Below are 17,301 nucleotides of genomic sequence, written 5' to 3'. Positions count from 1 at the left end.
GCAGGTGGACTCTCGGAATGTTAGCAAACTAATGTTGTTTTCACAAGCGATTTTTCTAAGGCTTTTGATCGGCTTGACAGAAGACTACGTTTATACAAACTGTATAGCATTGGTTTCCATTCTAAATTGGTTGCGTGGTTTAAGTCGTATCTAATTGGTCGTGTGCAACGTGTGTTATCCACCACGATCTATACAAGTCATGTCTGGTGTTCCGCGAGAGAGGGTCATTTGGGTCCACTACTTCTTCACTTACTTGTATATGACCCATCATCCCGTTTACAATCTGCAAAGGTGCTTATGTTTGCAGACGATGCCAAGTTCATTTTTTCTTTTAATAGCTTGAAGAATGCCAAGTATCTGCGTGCAGACTTAACGGCACTATATCTCTAGAGTAATCGTAATAAGAAGTCATTCACCTCAAAAAAAAGGCAAACAATTATTCTTTTGTAGGGTGTTCCGATTGCTACTGGCTACCCATAAGTTGCATAATGTCTCGAACTTCGCCGATTTCGGGGGCTATACTCGATCCTAAATTGAACTTTAATTTGCAGTTGCAAGCCAAACGAAAGCTCTTTGCTGCGATTTATAAAGCATTGGTCGTACGAATTTGACTGTTGTATTAGTAAAGGATTATTTATCGGGTCTTTATAGGAAAAATCCCTTTTTCTATGGTCCCCAAATGATCAAATTGAATCGATGCTAAACGATTTTCAAAATTGATTTTGCAGGGCTTGGTACGGAAACCGGCCGCTTTATGGGAGTCGTCCTAAGCTTACTTCTCTTCCAAATTTGGAGGGTAGACGTCCTGCGTTGGTCATCTCGTTTGTTATAAAATGATATAATCATTGAATGATATAAACGTTCATATTCTGGCACGAGTAAGGCGTAGTTAGCGGCCGCAAAATTGTATTAATTATGAAGCGAATCACCTCCCTTCGAGTTGCGTGTCAATTTTTTAATGACTGCTATAAACCGTACGATACGTACGATACGACGCCGTCGCCGTTTCTAAAAGTAAAATATGCAATGCCTGGCTGTTCTTACGTGTTGCTGTTGCTACCGTTTAATTTCCTTGCGTATACTTTCCTATACGGAACTCTAATTAGGTGTACATAGCTGACCAACTGATTGCTACTGCATTCTGAGTTATCTTTGAATATATAAATTGATGTTTTGCGCACATAATTATGCAATTATGTAATTATTGGTCAATGTTACGAATTTTTGGCAATAGAGTATAGTTCAAGAAAGCATTTAAAGCCTAATCCTAAGCTAGGATAATTAGGATTTAAGTGCTTTCTTACTTGCCATCCAACTGTGCTATCGTATGCATTGATACTTAGTTGTAATACTGTGTTATGTAACTAATTAATATTTTATTTAATGCAGTTAACAAGTAATAATACTGGTAGTAAAAATAAAAGTAAGTAAACTTCAAGTTTTTATAAATAAAAAACAAACAAAAACAATACAGTGGAACAGGGCTAACAAGTAGCACTTTGTTTAACGTAGTTATAAGGAGGTAAGTAAGTCCAATTCGAACCATTTTCAATAACTTTCGTTCTCGGGTCAAAAGATTAAAATATCGTAAAAATTTTGGACCTGGAGATTGAAGAGAAGAAAGCAAGACGGGCAGACAACCAGACGGACAGACAAGCTTAAAATGATTGAGTAAGTCATTCTGAACCTGTCGCTAAAATAAAAGCTGAGTTCATCTCAAGGTCTTTGTGGTTTTCGCGCGCATGCACCCAGCCTTAGTATATCCTTGTACTACTAGTGTGTGCAGGGTATGGAAATATGAAATTCAACATTTTACGATCATATATAAAAATTAAAAATATCTTTAAAAAACAAGTCACACAAGTGGCGAGTCGCCAACAAATATCCTACACCACTTCGTTAAATACATTTATTGATAAAACGACTTTTCAGGCTTTACCCGGGAAATGGTTGAAAAAGTGGTCCGATCCATCATAGCGTTTTCATAGTGTTCGTCGATGGTCCAGTACAGGTTCGTGCATCAAATTTCATCAAAGCATCCCGAAAATTGCGTCCTCTCGATTGAGGAAAATAAAACATAACAGACCGACAGACATGTTTAGATCGATGCAAAAAGTGACTCTAAATCGATCGGCATAATAGAAGGTGTGTCTATCCCAAATGCTTTTCTAATCTGCACAAACTTAATACACTCTTGTATTACAAGTGTACAGGTGTATAATAATGATGATCACAAAAAAAATTTTCATTAAAAGACTTTTTTTTTTTCCCAAAGTTAGTTGAATGAAACTCCCCTTACTAATGATAAAATATAATTAAAAGGAAAAAGCATTTGAGAAAAGCTCAACAGATTACATATTCGATCTTTTGAAATCGTGTTACAATATTCGCAAATTTTGTATCGTGTTAGACGAGGGACGCCTGTATATATGTAAGCGAGAGGTATATAAACAAACTCGTGCGTTCGCTTAAGGGGTAAATGATCGATGTGTCAATCGATTCGATCGCTTAACCGTTCACATTGAAAAATTTGAGTTCATCTTTATGCGTAGATGTAATATATATATGCCTACACGTAAGCGGGATTATGAATTGCTTCAAATGTATGTTGATATGTTGTTTATGTCGATTTTACAATTTTCATATCACCTTAAAATAATTAGGGTGACCAGACGCGGCCATCTGGTGCCACGCTTTGGTTCGTTAACGGAATTCGCTAAGCGAGCGTGGCATGGTTTGTTCGCTGAGATGGAACGTAAAAATCGGCTTAAGATCTCCATTAACAGTTAATGTTAAAACATTAACAACAAATCAATAATCATGCGTTTAACTATTACACGTTTGCTTATATTCGTTCGTGTGCACGTTCATCTGAATCTTGGTGTTTTTGACATTCTTTTCTCCGCTCTTTTGTTTTTTGTTGCTTTTTTTTTGTTTTTGTTTTTGTTTTTATATACCTTCGTGGTTAAATAAAAACGACAATTCATACTCGTTTCTTTAGTGTGTGTGTGTGTGTGTGTGTGTGTGTGTTTTTTTTTTTATCTTTTAAGTTTTATAGCGTGGCGACCAGTGGTCGACGTCGCTAAATGAACTCTATCCAACGGTCAAATGTTTGCATTAAACAAGTTTAACATACACACTTACACATGTGCACAACCTTTCATACATAAATATAGATATATATATGTGTGTATACAAGTTCAGACATGCTACGCATTGCCGTAATGATGATTGTAAGTAAGTAAGTGTTAGTACGAGAACAAGTGAAATATTTATGTGCAAAAGCAATGCGAAAGAATTGATGTATATATGTGCGTGCATGCGCGTGTATGCATATATATGCATATATATATATATATATATAGATATGTATATGTAGAAGAGTGTGTGCGCATGCTAAGGCGGATCAGAAATCCTGCACCTTGCGAATGACAAACTTATCATCATTCGCCGGGAATACAAAAACAATAAAAACAATAAAAAAAAAAATAAAAAATAAAAAAAAAAATAAAAACACATTTTATTGTGGTTCTTGTTGGAATTGAAATGTTGTTGCTGCCTGTTGTTACTCTGACTATCCGGCCAGTTAGCCGGGGCTGGTTTGCTTTCTTGCAAATTTTTATTATCAATGAAGTGGAGTAGAGACATGCAGTAAAATGTATATTAAATTGCTGCTCCGTATATTTATTTGTGTACCTGCCTTCCTGCTTACTACCTTGACTGACTGGCTAACTGGCTGATCAACGAACTACGTATATGTCATTTCGCCTGCCAGTCGCTCGGTTTTACCGTCTATTGTTTTTTAGTGCCTCTCTTCCTGCTTCTCGTCATTGATTTGATCGGTTATCTGCTTAGTGTGTTTTCGTTACTTATTTTAGTGTCGTTGGTGGTGTTGGCCACTACCATCAAAAGTAGTGACGGTGGTGATGGCGGTGGTGTTAGTGATGAAAATGATGATGATGATAATGATGATGATGATGATGATGATGATGATGTGAACTCTTGTGTTCATATGCGATATGTTTTGGCGTACGGCTATACCCCTTGATGTGTTGACTTGTTTATGTTGCTTCCGTTGCTGGTGGAAGAATTACTGTTTGCCGATGCCTGTAAATAATGATGCGGCTGCTGTTGTTATTCGAAAGCATTTTCATCACTTTGTGAAACGTCTCAATTCATTTTTGACAATAATGCAATAACCAACAAATTTATATGATATGCAATTTTATGTTTTTTTAACAACTTCATAAGAAGTTTTCCTTACTTCCCAAACTTATTCAATTGCATTCAAACGCACGCCCAAAATTATATATACATTACGCATGATACGACTATTCACTATTTATAGGTCTGAACAGTGTTCAGTAACTATTTAGTACTCAGTGTCCATGTGTATTGAAAGCGGGATCAATTTTTAAGTGAAAATGTCTTAATTATTACCTTTTTACTACTTTTAAAAGTCTTTTCTTCAAAAATCCACACTCCGCGCTCTCATTACCATTTTTATATACTTGCAAAATGTTAAGGCGAAAGTCATTTAAACTCTATTCGGATATGACAAACACCTTGATTGATAGACGCAATCTAACATTACTTTGCTTATGATAAATCTTACCTACAGTGCTCGGAACGTTTTGTGATGCGGAGACTATTTGGTTCAATTTCATTGGTTAAACAAACTTCAACCAAATCACATAAGATCGCGTTTTGGGTTCGTTTTAAGAAATTTAATCGCAACTATAGCACCCCGTAGTATGGTTTTGAGCTTGCATTGATTTCTCTTCTTTTAGACAAACAACCAATGAGGGAATGTTCACCATGGATGCAACCATGATAAGGACAATAAAGAAAGATTCTAAGTCGAGAATGAGGAAAGCAGAAGAAGGTGTTTATGTAAGTTTGGTCTAAAAGCAAGAACATCAGGAATGGTTAAGAAAGATGCCAACAGTCAAAAGAAGGTTTAAAAACGAATTCCAGCGGCTGCGTTTCGTAAAGAGAAACTCGCAGGACAGGCAAATCATAACTCCGAAGAAGCCCTGTAGTCTCATTAAACGACCTGCTGAGAATATTGAATTTTTCGCCTTCACCAAAATTTCGTATGTCATCCGCCATACAGGCCTTTTGTTTTTTTGTTTCCACTTGGAAAGGACGGAATAGATGTGCAATTATTATCAGGAAAATTTTGCGCTTTTAACCTTTTCACGGACGGTTTTTTTTTTTACAATATTTTTATATTTACACCGTAAATACTTTCCTAAGCGTAGTCAAATTGATAAGATCTATATTCTTCTTGTTGAGAGATTTTGTTATGAATGATTTATTGCCGAATTTTTATTTTCTTTACGAATGATAGTAATTTAATTGTTTGTGTGAATAACTATTCGCCAACTTTCTGTGAAAATTGTAGGGGTATTATAAAAAAATGTTGCCCAACAATAGCCATTGTCCTTTTCAGCGCACAGCAGAAAACTGCGATGCGGACAATTGGTCAGTTCAGGGAAAAGAATCCTTATTGCGTTATCATAAAAGGAATGAAGGCAACGTAGGCTAGGATTTGCACATATTTTCTAAGCGTCTTTTGCTATATAGAATAGAATATTTAAATACATCTCGCTCGCACTATCATTGCTTCTGGCATTTTGTTCCTGTTTTTCGTCCCAGTGTTTGTCCTCTAATGATAGCTCTATTGCCTGCTTTGAATATCCTAACGTCGTTCGAATATTTTTAGCAGCGCTATCCTTCGGAAGAATAAAATTTCTCATACATGGCTTTTTTTAGCGCAATAGAACGATTATACCAAGTCGCCAGAAATTATGAAAGTCAGCATTTGCGAAAGAACCGATTGGTCTGTGAAATTAAGCTTCAAAGTTAGTTATATATGCCCATACGTTCTTTCCTTAATTAGCAAAAAATTCAAAATTTAGATGGCTTGGCTTGTACTAGGCGGTCGAATGAACAAGATTTGCTTTAATGCGCTTACTAACAGCATTAAAACAATTATATGAGAAGGCTTCATATGGACATTGCACGAAAGAAAGGTGTAAGAAAGGAAGGTGTAGAAAGTTGTGAAACTGAGAAGAGCAAATAAAGATTTGTGATACTTTACTTATCGTTGTCATAAAATAAAGTCTCCCCTGCGCAGTTAGTCGTTGACGGAAAGACTAAAATATTAGTCCGCTGATTAACAGGATTAACATAAAGATCGGAATGAAATCCAGTGTTTTTAGAAGATTTGTAAGCAGAGAATTTAGTTAGAGCGTGGAAAGTGCAATTATCCTCTTCGAAGGAACAAGTCGATCAGGACTATGTGAGTTCAATATGATGAGGTTTCGCAAAATGTTAAAACTTTATTTCCCGTAAATAATTTTCGATAAATGTAAATGAAATCTACCCTGTTCGCAATCCAATGGTATGCATCGAATCCGATGAATGTTGAGAAAAGTGGGAAGATCGAGAAATAGGTTTTCACAAACCAAATCCCCTTCGGCCATCTTTCATATAAGTTGCACATATGTGCATGTAATAATTAATGTTAATTACCTTTCTTTGCTGTTTCGACAATTCGCGAATACGCGACAAATTCAAATATAATTTAACATAACTAAATGTTAGTTGTTATTAAGAATCAGAGACATAAAGGCTTTCAAACGCTGTTTATATTATTTATGACACAATATGCAAAATTCATTTAATCCTTGCCAATGGTGCTAAATACAATAATTATGGAAGATTTGAGAAGATACCCTTTCACTGCTGAATCTATTGAATGAAATGTTGGCTCAAATGTTTTGCATGCGCAATACTCAAAAATAAGGTCATATTGCTGTCATTATTGCATTTGTAACAAGTAGAAATACGCCAGGCTGCGATCACTTCCTATCTCTCTCTCTCTTTACCCATTTCTTTATGACCATAATCGCGTTGTGCGTATGGGCGACATCGCCCCAGTGATTGGTCATATTAACAATAAAAAACAACGTGCTGTACAGGATCTACCATACACTACCCTTTATAACTCTATATTTATTCACAAAACGATTTTCAAAATAAGGCGTTATATGGGAAATGGTCCAAAAAAATGTTCCGATCAAATTTCATCAAAACTGCTACCTGTTGAACACAAGAAAATGAGAGGGACCGATAGACAGACAAGTTTAGCCATAATAAAAAGTGGATCTATCTCAAGTCCTTCTACGTATTCCGTACATTTACACAAACTTAATATATTCGCGAACCACAAGTCGTGAAGGGCATAAAAGAAGTAAAGTAAAAAAAAAAATTGACTTGAGAGCACATTTACATAGTTCGGTTTCCGCAAAGCTAGCAGGTGAAAAATATAACCTATTAAATATGGATTTTTGCGTTTAGTTTTCATTCTATTCAAATTAATATTTTTTGCTTTCGGAATGTAAAGTGAAAATGCTAAAGGGTGCCTTTAACAAAAAAAAAAAAAAAAACTTGTAAATCATTCATTTAGTAGAATAGCACGGTGGTAAAGGTGGCTTAGATTTGTTAACAGTGATTTTCATATCGGTTTTCATTGCGCAACAAATGAACTTTAAGAGAGATTTCAATTTCGATTAATTGAAATCGAACCAGGTCAAGCAATATTGAAATTGTATCGTTTCTTTCGACATTTCATTCCCATTTATACATTATTATCAAGGAATTTAATTAATCGATATATAAATCAATTGTTTAAAGTTGCATTAAAAGTCACACAATATCTTCTTAATATCCTGATCTTTATTTACAATCTTAGTAATGTTTGCAAAAAAAAATACTATAATGAAATGAATGTGAGTGACTACACACATGCTTTTATGCATATTTATGTATATAGAGATATTTATGCGACGCACCTTAAAGCATTAATTCACTCGGTGCTTTCAATAAATTTATACAAAACGAATCAATAAACAAACAGTTTTATGCATTCCTACGATATTATTAATGCATTCGCAGACGCACACAATCAACTATAATTCTAAATAAATACCATCATCGATCGATCTTGAACATGTTTTCAGTTATTTAAGATTCCAGAGATAATAAACGAAAACATCCATTCATTGTCTGTCTAATATCTGAACAATACGTTACATTTTATATTTTTATTTTTTTATTTTATTTTTTTTTTTTTATTTGTATTTTATCGTTAAAAATTGTTAATCGAGACATTTGCTAAGGAAGGAAGACGGAAGTAATTAAAGGTACATCTATCCGTGCGATAAAACTTTCACATATATATGGGGGGCATAGAAATTTTATTACGTTGTTTGTAACATCGAAATATAATGGAATCTCAGTCTCAATAAAACAAAAAAAAAACAATAAAAATGCAATGAGTGAACGACTTTTGTCACTTTTGTTGGAATTTTTTCATGAACTTTAATTTAAGAGGTAATGCTACGTCGTGAGCACTAACTTGAGAGTCATTTTGTTGAATTATCTAAACAAAAAAAGAGGTTACGTATTTCATATATCACATACACATTTGTTACAAAATTTTTTGAAATGAAAATTTGTACCCTACGCCCCTTGTAGTGTAAAACTATATTAAGCTTGTTCGGATGTACACAACACTTCGAAAAACTTAATAGAGCGCCTAATTTTATTATACCGATCGATACAGAAAACTTGTCTGTCCGTCCGTCCGTTTTGTTTTTGTATGACCAGCCTACAGAATGCAATTTTTGATATATTCATGAGAAAATTTGACCCATAGTTAACCCAACTTGGTTTGGACCGGACTACTCTTTCGATCACTTCACATATAGTGTCTTAGTGTCAGTTAAAGTGTACCAATTATAATATTACTGTGTGACTATAATTGAAGTCATCGACCGAGAATTTAAGGCGTAGACACAAGCCGGGTCAGTTTAGAAAACACCGTTCTGGGAAAACGCGATCAACTTTCAAGTGCTAATGGCTTTAAATTGTTATAGGACTTAGCTCTGCTCGAAAAAATTACCTCTTGAGCCACATAAACAAAACTCTTCACTTCTTTTGCTTATCAGGCATTAACTTGGAAAACGATTTCGCTCAGTTTTCGGGTTGTTGTAGGCGAGCTTTACATTTGCAAGTTCCTGCAGAAAATCGGCGAAGCCTTTTAAGAAAACTACACTTTCTCTTCAGGTCTTTTCCATTGAGGGCGATGCACACACCCTCGTCACTCCCTCTATACCGCTCTTGGTCATTCAAAATGTTCTAATTATAAAGATGCTTCCAATGGGTTACTTAACACGTTCATAATTGCAATTTTTATGTAAGGAAATGAAGTAATGAGTGGAAAAAGGTTTATCTCGCTCTGGTTGAATACATAGTTTTTTTTTTATTTATTATTTTTGATTAATCTGAAGGCATAATGTTAACGCTAACAAGTTAATCGATTTTGAAGTGTTTTAGCCGAGAAATACAGTAGCATTTAAAGTGACTTATCCGACTAAGGATTTTAATGATCGATTTCTTGGTTATAAACAATTTTGAACGTTTTGAACTTAAAGCATAAACGATGCAATAACACATTTGAGTTAGTCATCAGTTGAAAGGATTCGAATGTTCGTTATATGGTTTGATTAATGCAATCTTAAGATATTCATTGATTGATTTCGAATACCATTAAATCTGTTTGCGTAATCATTTCTCTTTCTGTTCACCTTTTGTGAACAAAAGACGCATAAAAATATTCGTATGATGATTGGATTTTTTTTTGTTTTTTATGACTTATAATCAGACTTTTTTTTTCTTCTTCTTCTTTTTCTTTTAATGTATGACCAAGTGTGTAAATCTATGGATGTATGTACAATTAGTAATGCAGGATGCATAGAATTCCAATAAAATAAATGCGCAAACTGAGTAGAGTAGAAAGAAAGAAAGAAAGAAAAAAAAAAAAAGAAGAGGAGGAAAAAAACTTATTATTATTGTTGTAACATTTAAATGCCAACAAAAGTGCGGATTATTAAAATGCAAAACGCGACAGTGACAAAATAAAAATGAAAATAAGAAAATAACTACACTAAGAATGCTTATATATATATATATATATATATATATATATATATATATATATATATATACATATATATGTATATATGTATACGAATATATATTTTCACTCATATTCAATACCAATTGAACTCGGCAAGTACTCTCGTATTACCTTAAGGAATATTTATGAATTGTTATAACGAAATGAAAGAAATGAAAATAAACGCAAACACTAAAAGTTTACTTATACTTTTATAATGTATACGTTTGCGTTTACATATGCGTGTGCGTATATGCATAAATATCTATACACGGACTATATTTGTAGATATATACGGATTGAACATTTAATTATTTATATATAAAGATTTATTAAAAACCAGAAAAGGGTTAAATGTGATTCGTCTGTACGTGTGTACGTGTTTGTATGTATTAATCACGATGACCAGGGCAGGCGTATATGAATGTGTGCATATTTGTTTTCTTTTATTTTATTCATTTATTTTTCTTCTTTTTTTTTTATTATTGTTTTGTTCGCTTTTGTTACTCAATAGTTTAGTTGTTGTCTTCTTTGTGTGTGTGTGTGTGTTTGTATGTTGCGAGTTTTCGATGTTTGTGAATATGTTTAGTTTTGTTTAGCGATTCACACATATTTTGTCTATACATAAAGTACACAAATTCACACATATAGTTATTTGTTCGTTCGTTTCGTTTCGATCGTATGGCCTTCTACAGACCTTTAACATGAACTTGTGCCCCAAACGAATAAAATTCTTAGAAAAAAAAAAAACATTCACACACACACACACACACACACACACACAAACATATACATATGCATACGCACACGATCTTATGCACACAATTGTTTTACGTTTAGTAGAAGATATATTGGAAACAAATAAAATATAAAGTAAGCAAGAAAGCTTGTTTGCCTTAAAGCGAACTTTGGATACTTGAATATCTAAAATTTTAAGCTTTTCTTATGAAATTTTCTCTCTCTTCTTCAAAATGTGGAAGAAAATTCACTCCAGTAGATCGGGCTAGATGAGCGATGAACTTTTTCAAAAATCTCGATTCGATGATTCGACACATGTCTGCTACATAGGATACATAGGATAGAAAGATTAATTCGAATGAACTTTGCCCGTTTAGTAACTCTCATCTACGCTTCTATTATACTGTTAGTGATACGCGACAGGGACGACGACACGAAAAACATGAAATGAAGTGTTCTTCCTTTCTCGATAATCTTCTGCTTATTGCATAGACAATTGCGCGACGAAAACCTCACAAATTTCGTATGGAATTGTTTTTGCATTCACAAATGAAAATAATGCCGGTATTTTAAACAAAATTCATGGTGTTTTGTAAAGTATATGAAAAAATTTCATTGATTTTCATTCATTTCAATTCTCTTAAAGATATATGCCGTCTATAAAGGAAATTCCCTAAGTGGAAGTGAATAAATGATTCATCAAATCTCTTTGCAAATCTTTCGATCTCCCTCATGTTTCCCGCTTTCGCCACTCCAGAATTGATCAAATGAAAACTTTAACTGACTCTCACTCTCAGTTGCATGGGTGATGACCTTCATCCTATCACGGCGTAACCCTGTAATTAAGAAGCGTGACTAGCAGAAGCAGCGGAAATATATTGAAGAAAATTTGTGTGAAGTTAAGTAATAACTACGGCTAACATCATCAGTTTACAAAAAAACCTATGTACTAAGATCAAAAAAGATCACAATTATGGAAGAACTATATTCTACAGGTTACATATATTCAAAAATTATCATATTTCTATATCATATTACTTGCATAACTTGTCAGCAGCGTCCAGTTCCACGAAGATCGCATTCTTGGCAACTCTTGGCAATAAATTTAATTCAGTATCGTATCTCAATTTTTTCCCGGACACTCTGAAGGTACTAATATTACTTAAACGGGCTTGGTTCTACAAACAGAGCAAACGTCTACCCATTTTTCAAAAAATCAATTTGTTTTTTTTGCTTAATAGATGTTTTGAGCCTTCGAAAATACGTGGGAAAAAACTTATTATCCATAAGAAATTTTTTCCTTGAAATTTTGAGATTTTCCATCATGGACATAGCGACTGACATTGGTGTGAATAACTTCGATGATGATTTGACCATAATACTGCGAATAATGAGAACATTGCAGAGAGGTATTTGTACCGAATTATACAAGTTTTGTCTGGCGGCCGACGCTAAGTGATCTTTGGTGAATGAGATGAGTTGTAGAAGAAAGAAATTGAGGAGGAATATTTGAATGGAAGGGCAGTTTTATGATCCTGGACTTGCCAACTTAATAGAAAAAAACAACAACAAATTTATTATGATAAGAAAGCATGTTTCTTATGCATTCGTGTTTCTCAAAAACACGATTTTCAACACAATACGCAGCATAATTCATAATGCATTGCTTTCTTGTGAACTTTTTACAGAATGTTTAAAACCACATTTCCTAGAGAGCTACGTAGCATTTTTCCGGTAAGTTAATCCACATATTTTGCATTATTAAAAATTGATCTAAATTCGCAAGTTACACATGAGTTCATACTCCTAAAAACCCCTATCCCCTACTGCTGTTGACATAAGTTGCATAAAAGTTTCATTAAATGATTTTTTTATTAGCGGTTATGCTGGCTGCCGCAAAGGCCTTTCAGTGAAAAATGTCCCCAGAGAATGGTTCTACGGTATGTTGACCATTTCTAAATATTTTCCAAAATAATTTTTTTTCTAATTCTTTAAAATATGCTTAATAATCTTCTTAAATTTTATCTCCCTACTATGTCGAATTCGATGCCTCGAAAGGGAGTTTTTATTCCTTTAAACCTCAAATGCAAAAATTTTATTCTTTGTTTATATATATATATAACAACTTACCAGGATAATAACACGAAGACTATATATTGTTCAAACTTCAATATCAATATCGTGATGTTGGAACATTTGAATTTCCGGAGCCTTTAAGCAGCAATGAAAGGAGAAGAAAAATAGTTCATCGTCTTTCGATCACTTTTCTCATTTAGTGCGTCAATACGTACTGCCGACGTCGCAATATACGGATTTCCGTATAATAGGAATAATTTTGCAAAATTAGAAACCAGTTTAATGCTTTGTTTTATTTGTAATAAAAATCAAAAAAAAACAAAAAACACTTAAGCTGGTTTAAAAGATTGTATTGGTCATAAATAAATAAATTAAAAATTCATGATTTTTATTTTTATTATAGTTAGTTAGTTTTCATTTGTTAGCATTTATATTAGGTATCTTAATACACTTGACATTTTCGTTTTTCATTAAAACAACTGCCTCTTAGCGTGTACGAAGATAACAAATAAAAAAAAATTGTATCCGTCTTGCAGCAAATCTTAGGCGTTCATCGCTAAATAAAAGGAAATAAAATCGCTTAGCTTTTCTTGTTGTTTGTAACCCACTTTAACCCACGGTAGATTGATCTGAGTTAATAGAAATTATTTTCAATTATAATTTCTTCCCCCCTATAGTCCTTTCTATTATTATATCAAAACGATGGTTGCCAGAATTTATACTTGATCTATGCATATAAACTAAAAGCCCGCGATCAATTAATCAAACGTCTTGCAATGAATTTAGCATATCCGTCAACTCAAGTCAGAAGGCAAAAATAACAAAAGTATTTAGCGTCAGATGGATGATCGCGACAAATGTCTTCATGAACTTTTCAATTGTTCTGGTTTTCACATTTACACCAACAAATCAAATCTAGATCAATATCCATACCATAAATAGTAAAGTAGAGAATTCTGTTTTTTGTTAGCATGTTTGTCTTCCGATAAGCACAATATGTTTTGCGGCCATTAACTTTGAGTATATTAACGTGCAATACTTCAACTTTCATCATCAAGTTTTGAATTTAAATAATGAACGAAAATAAAGACGGACGCCATGAAGGATCTGAAAGGCCGATCTAAGCCTTAATGCTGCGTCTTTTCGCGACATCTGGGCTCCTAGTTTTATTTTGATCAACGGTTTCAAAGATTTCTAGGCAAGGATAACATAGCCAGACGTACCTGAATGCTTGTAGATAAACTTTCTACACAAGCTTTCTAAAAACGGTGGACGTGGTAATGCTTTGTTTCAAAATATTCGCAACAAATGTCACGTCGCCTCTATATGGCAGCAATAGTATCTACTTTTGATCGCAAGTTATTGTAGATGCATGACAATAAGGTTTTTACTATCACTTTAATGCAGTTTTTGAATTCCTGCAAGCTTCGTCTAAGAGTCCCTGCATGTAAGCCGATAAAAGTATAACGAATTATATATATATTTCAAGTGTATATAAGTATATATATTTCAACTAGAGATGAATGCCTAAATGGATCGATGAATGGATCACTTCACAGACCAACAAGAAGATCGTTTGATAGACTTGGCTGAAAATTTTTTTTGCACTAAATATGTCTTTAACGGCAGAGAAAATCGATTTAAATTAGACTTGTTTCTTGCGAACAAGTAACAGCAGGACTCAAGCACTTAAATTGTACGATCAATATTTTCAAATTCTTTAAGAAACCAATTCTGGCCAAAAATACGTAAATTCTTTAGGCTTGAAAAGTTTAATGTTTTCAACGATCTTGGACCGTCCACATAAAGCCGTTAACACAAAACTTTGGAGGCATATGTCAAAATATGTTGATAACGGTAAAACTCGCATTTAGGACGAAATAGATTTCCATAGTTTTGAGGCACAAAATGATCCTGATTCGAACGATTTATGAAATGTTGAAGCAAATCGCTTTTGCGTGCAAAGGCAATAAACAACCTCGATAAAAAAAAAACAAAAAAACCAAAAAGAAAAGAAAACAAAAATGTATAGTTCACTTTGTATGCCGATACAATTAATTGTATGCCTAAGTGTGGGTGCTTGCTTATACAAGCTAAACCGATATGTATCAACAATTATTTAACTCATTTTAGTTATACAATATATTATTAACATACGCGCCGCCGAAAGGAGAGAGAAAGAGAGCAATGTTCTTTATTTGTTTTCGTGGTTGTCAACGCTGCCGATAAATTGTAGGTCGGTGGCAGTGGTGGTCTATCAATCGTATTTCTCAGACTCGAGGTGTTTCGGCTTTTGTATCTTTAACCTTTAAAGCGCATTTAGTTGCTCGAAGTACATGCAATATATATAAATGTGTTTGTGTATACGTCTATCAGTCGATGTCTGTTTGTTTGCCTTTGCATTTTGTCGTCTTTACTGTTTGTGGTTGACTTTTAACTTTATTTATTTATTTTTTTTTCGTTGTTGTTGTTGTTATTATTTTTCACTTTATTTTTTTCTTTAAATTTTACTTTTTTTATTTTGTTTGTTTTTCTTCTTCGTGTTTTTTTTTTGTTTTTTTTTATTATTGCTACTTTCGTTATATTTTAATACAATATTAACTGAATAATTTTATTGTCAATTGCGGGTTTTGCGAACTGTCAGCGGTTTGACAGTAAGTTTTCACTTGAAAAATTATTTGCAGGGTTAGCATTTATAACATCAAATGCAACAACATCCCAATATAATATGTATATACACACACATATATATATATAGATATATATATCTATATAAACAGTTAAAGCGAACCGACAACGAGTTTATAACTCGGGGAGGGGAATACCTTCCCGCGCATATACAACAACTTTTCTAACTTACAGCAAACAACAATTGATGGGATGACAAATAGTCGGATTAATTTTAAAGATAAAATTCATTCTATATATTAACATACGTGTATGATTTGTCAGAAACTTGTTGATTGTATAGTTTATGCTTGTTTTCTTTTTAAACTTTAACTTACAACTGTGCCGACGGTCGACGATTTGTTATGGATGCAATAATCTGTATGCTGATGCAAACTTACACTTAGTTAAACGTTACATTTACTTCATTCGTTTGTATAGTCACGTGCTCAGCTTTTTCTAACGGTTTTTCATTACACTGGACTTTTACGAGGCGATGCTCTTTTGTTTAATAAATTTTTTTGAATTATAAGTTTGTTGTTGTTGTTGTTGTTTTCAATTTAAATTTTTTTCAAAAGCACACATTTTTATGATTACGAAACAATATAGTAAAACTGTCATATACGCACACATACATTATTCTTTTATTAATTTTCATTTGATTTACGTTTAGATAAAAATTCTTTAAAGTATTCGCACAGATATGAAACACAAAAAAAGCAAAAAAAAAAAACAATATATAAAATTTTTTTGATTTTTTTGTAAAAAATATATATATATTTATATATATATATATATATACTTTTTTTTTTTTTTTTTTCTAAAAATGATAAGAATCACTTAAGTACATAGATGTATGCATGTGCACATGTGTGTATAATAAAATAAACAATCACAAGATCCGTTTGACATGCACTCCAACCGCGTATTACACGCTCTCAAGCCCGCATACTCAGATGTACTAGAGAAGACGATAAACGGCGAATAAAAATAAACCCCAACCTCAAACCTCAAACAACAATGTGTAAAAACTGTCATAATCGTCGGCAACAATGAACACGAACAACATCAACAGCGATAACACAACAACAGTATTATGATGAACGAAATTCACAATGAAAGCTGTGACGTAAAACTATAAGAGAAAAAGAGCGACGGAGAGAGTTTAAAAAGATACGAAAAAAGCTATCGCAGAACAATTTCAATTGCAGCTCGTTTCTAAGTTACTTGCTCTCTCTCTCTCCATCTCTCACGGTCTCTCGTGCGCACACAAACACACGCATGTAAAAAAATTTACATTTTCATTAAGCTATACAGACTCTGAATACATCAAAAATCATGTGAACTTGTTTACACTAAATGACTGAGAAAGAGAGAACGAGAGATGATCCGAACATGTGAACTGGTAAAGAGAAACGGGTAAGCACGTAATAAACAAATGACGGCTAAATAAACAAAAAGTAGCAATCGTTTAAATGCGTATTGCTGCCTTCTGGAACTCTTCTCCTATATAAGAGAATAATTTTCGATTTTTCTCTGCTTTCTTACTCTCTGCTAATCATTAAATTCAAGTGCATTTAACGATATTTGCCGAAAAGTCCCCACTATCCCCTCATTAAAAAAAAACGCACATATACGCTTGCACGGTAGTTACTCTTTCTCTCATGTATACTCGATAGTAGTGTGGACGCAAATATACGAATATACGAACTTTAGCACAAAGTTGTTGATGTTGATTACACGTAGGTATCAGCATTGTGTCTATGCAGACGTATATATATATATATATA

General features: G+C 33.4%; 1 protein-coding gene across 2 annotated transcripts in view; it reads right to left on the bottom strand.

Annotated features, from left to right (window-relative positions):
- LOC119633618 (myosin-G heavy chain) overlaps positions 1–17,301 on the bottom strand; it is an 85,782-nt gene that overhangs the window by 47,432 nt on the left and 21,049 nt on the right. Inside the window, exons 1-2 of one of the 2 annotated variants that reach the window (XM_038027238.1) lie at positions 15,850–16,199; positions 12,899–13,129 (exon numbers count right to left, since the gene is read on the bottom strand). The exons of the other annotated variant lie outside the window; for it this stretch is intronic. The gene's annotated coding sequence lies outside the window, so the exon portion shown is untranslated. Of the gene's footprint in view, positions 1–12,898; positions 13,130–15,849; positions 16,200–17,301 lie in introns of those variants that run through there. 2 annotated transcript variants of the gene reach the window in all.

Source organism: Glossina fuscipes, unplaced genomic scaffold (assembly GCF_014805625.2).
Source record: "Glossina fuscipes isolate IAEA_lab_2018 unplaced genomic scaffold, Yale_Gfus_2 2, whole genome shotgun sequence".
NCBI classification, from domain to species: domain Eukaryota; kingdom Metazoa; phylum Arthropoda; class Insecta; order Diptera; family Glossinidae; genus Glossina; species Glossina fuscipes.
This window is presented reverse-complemented; position numbering and strand designations above follow the sequence as displayed.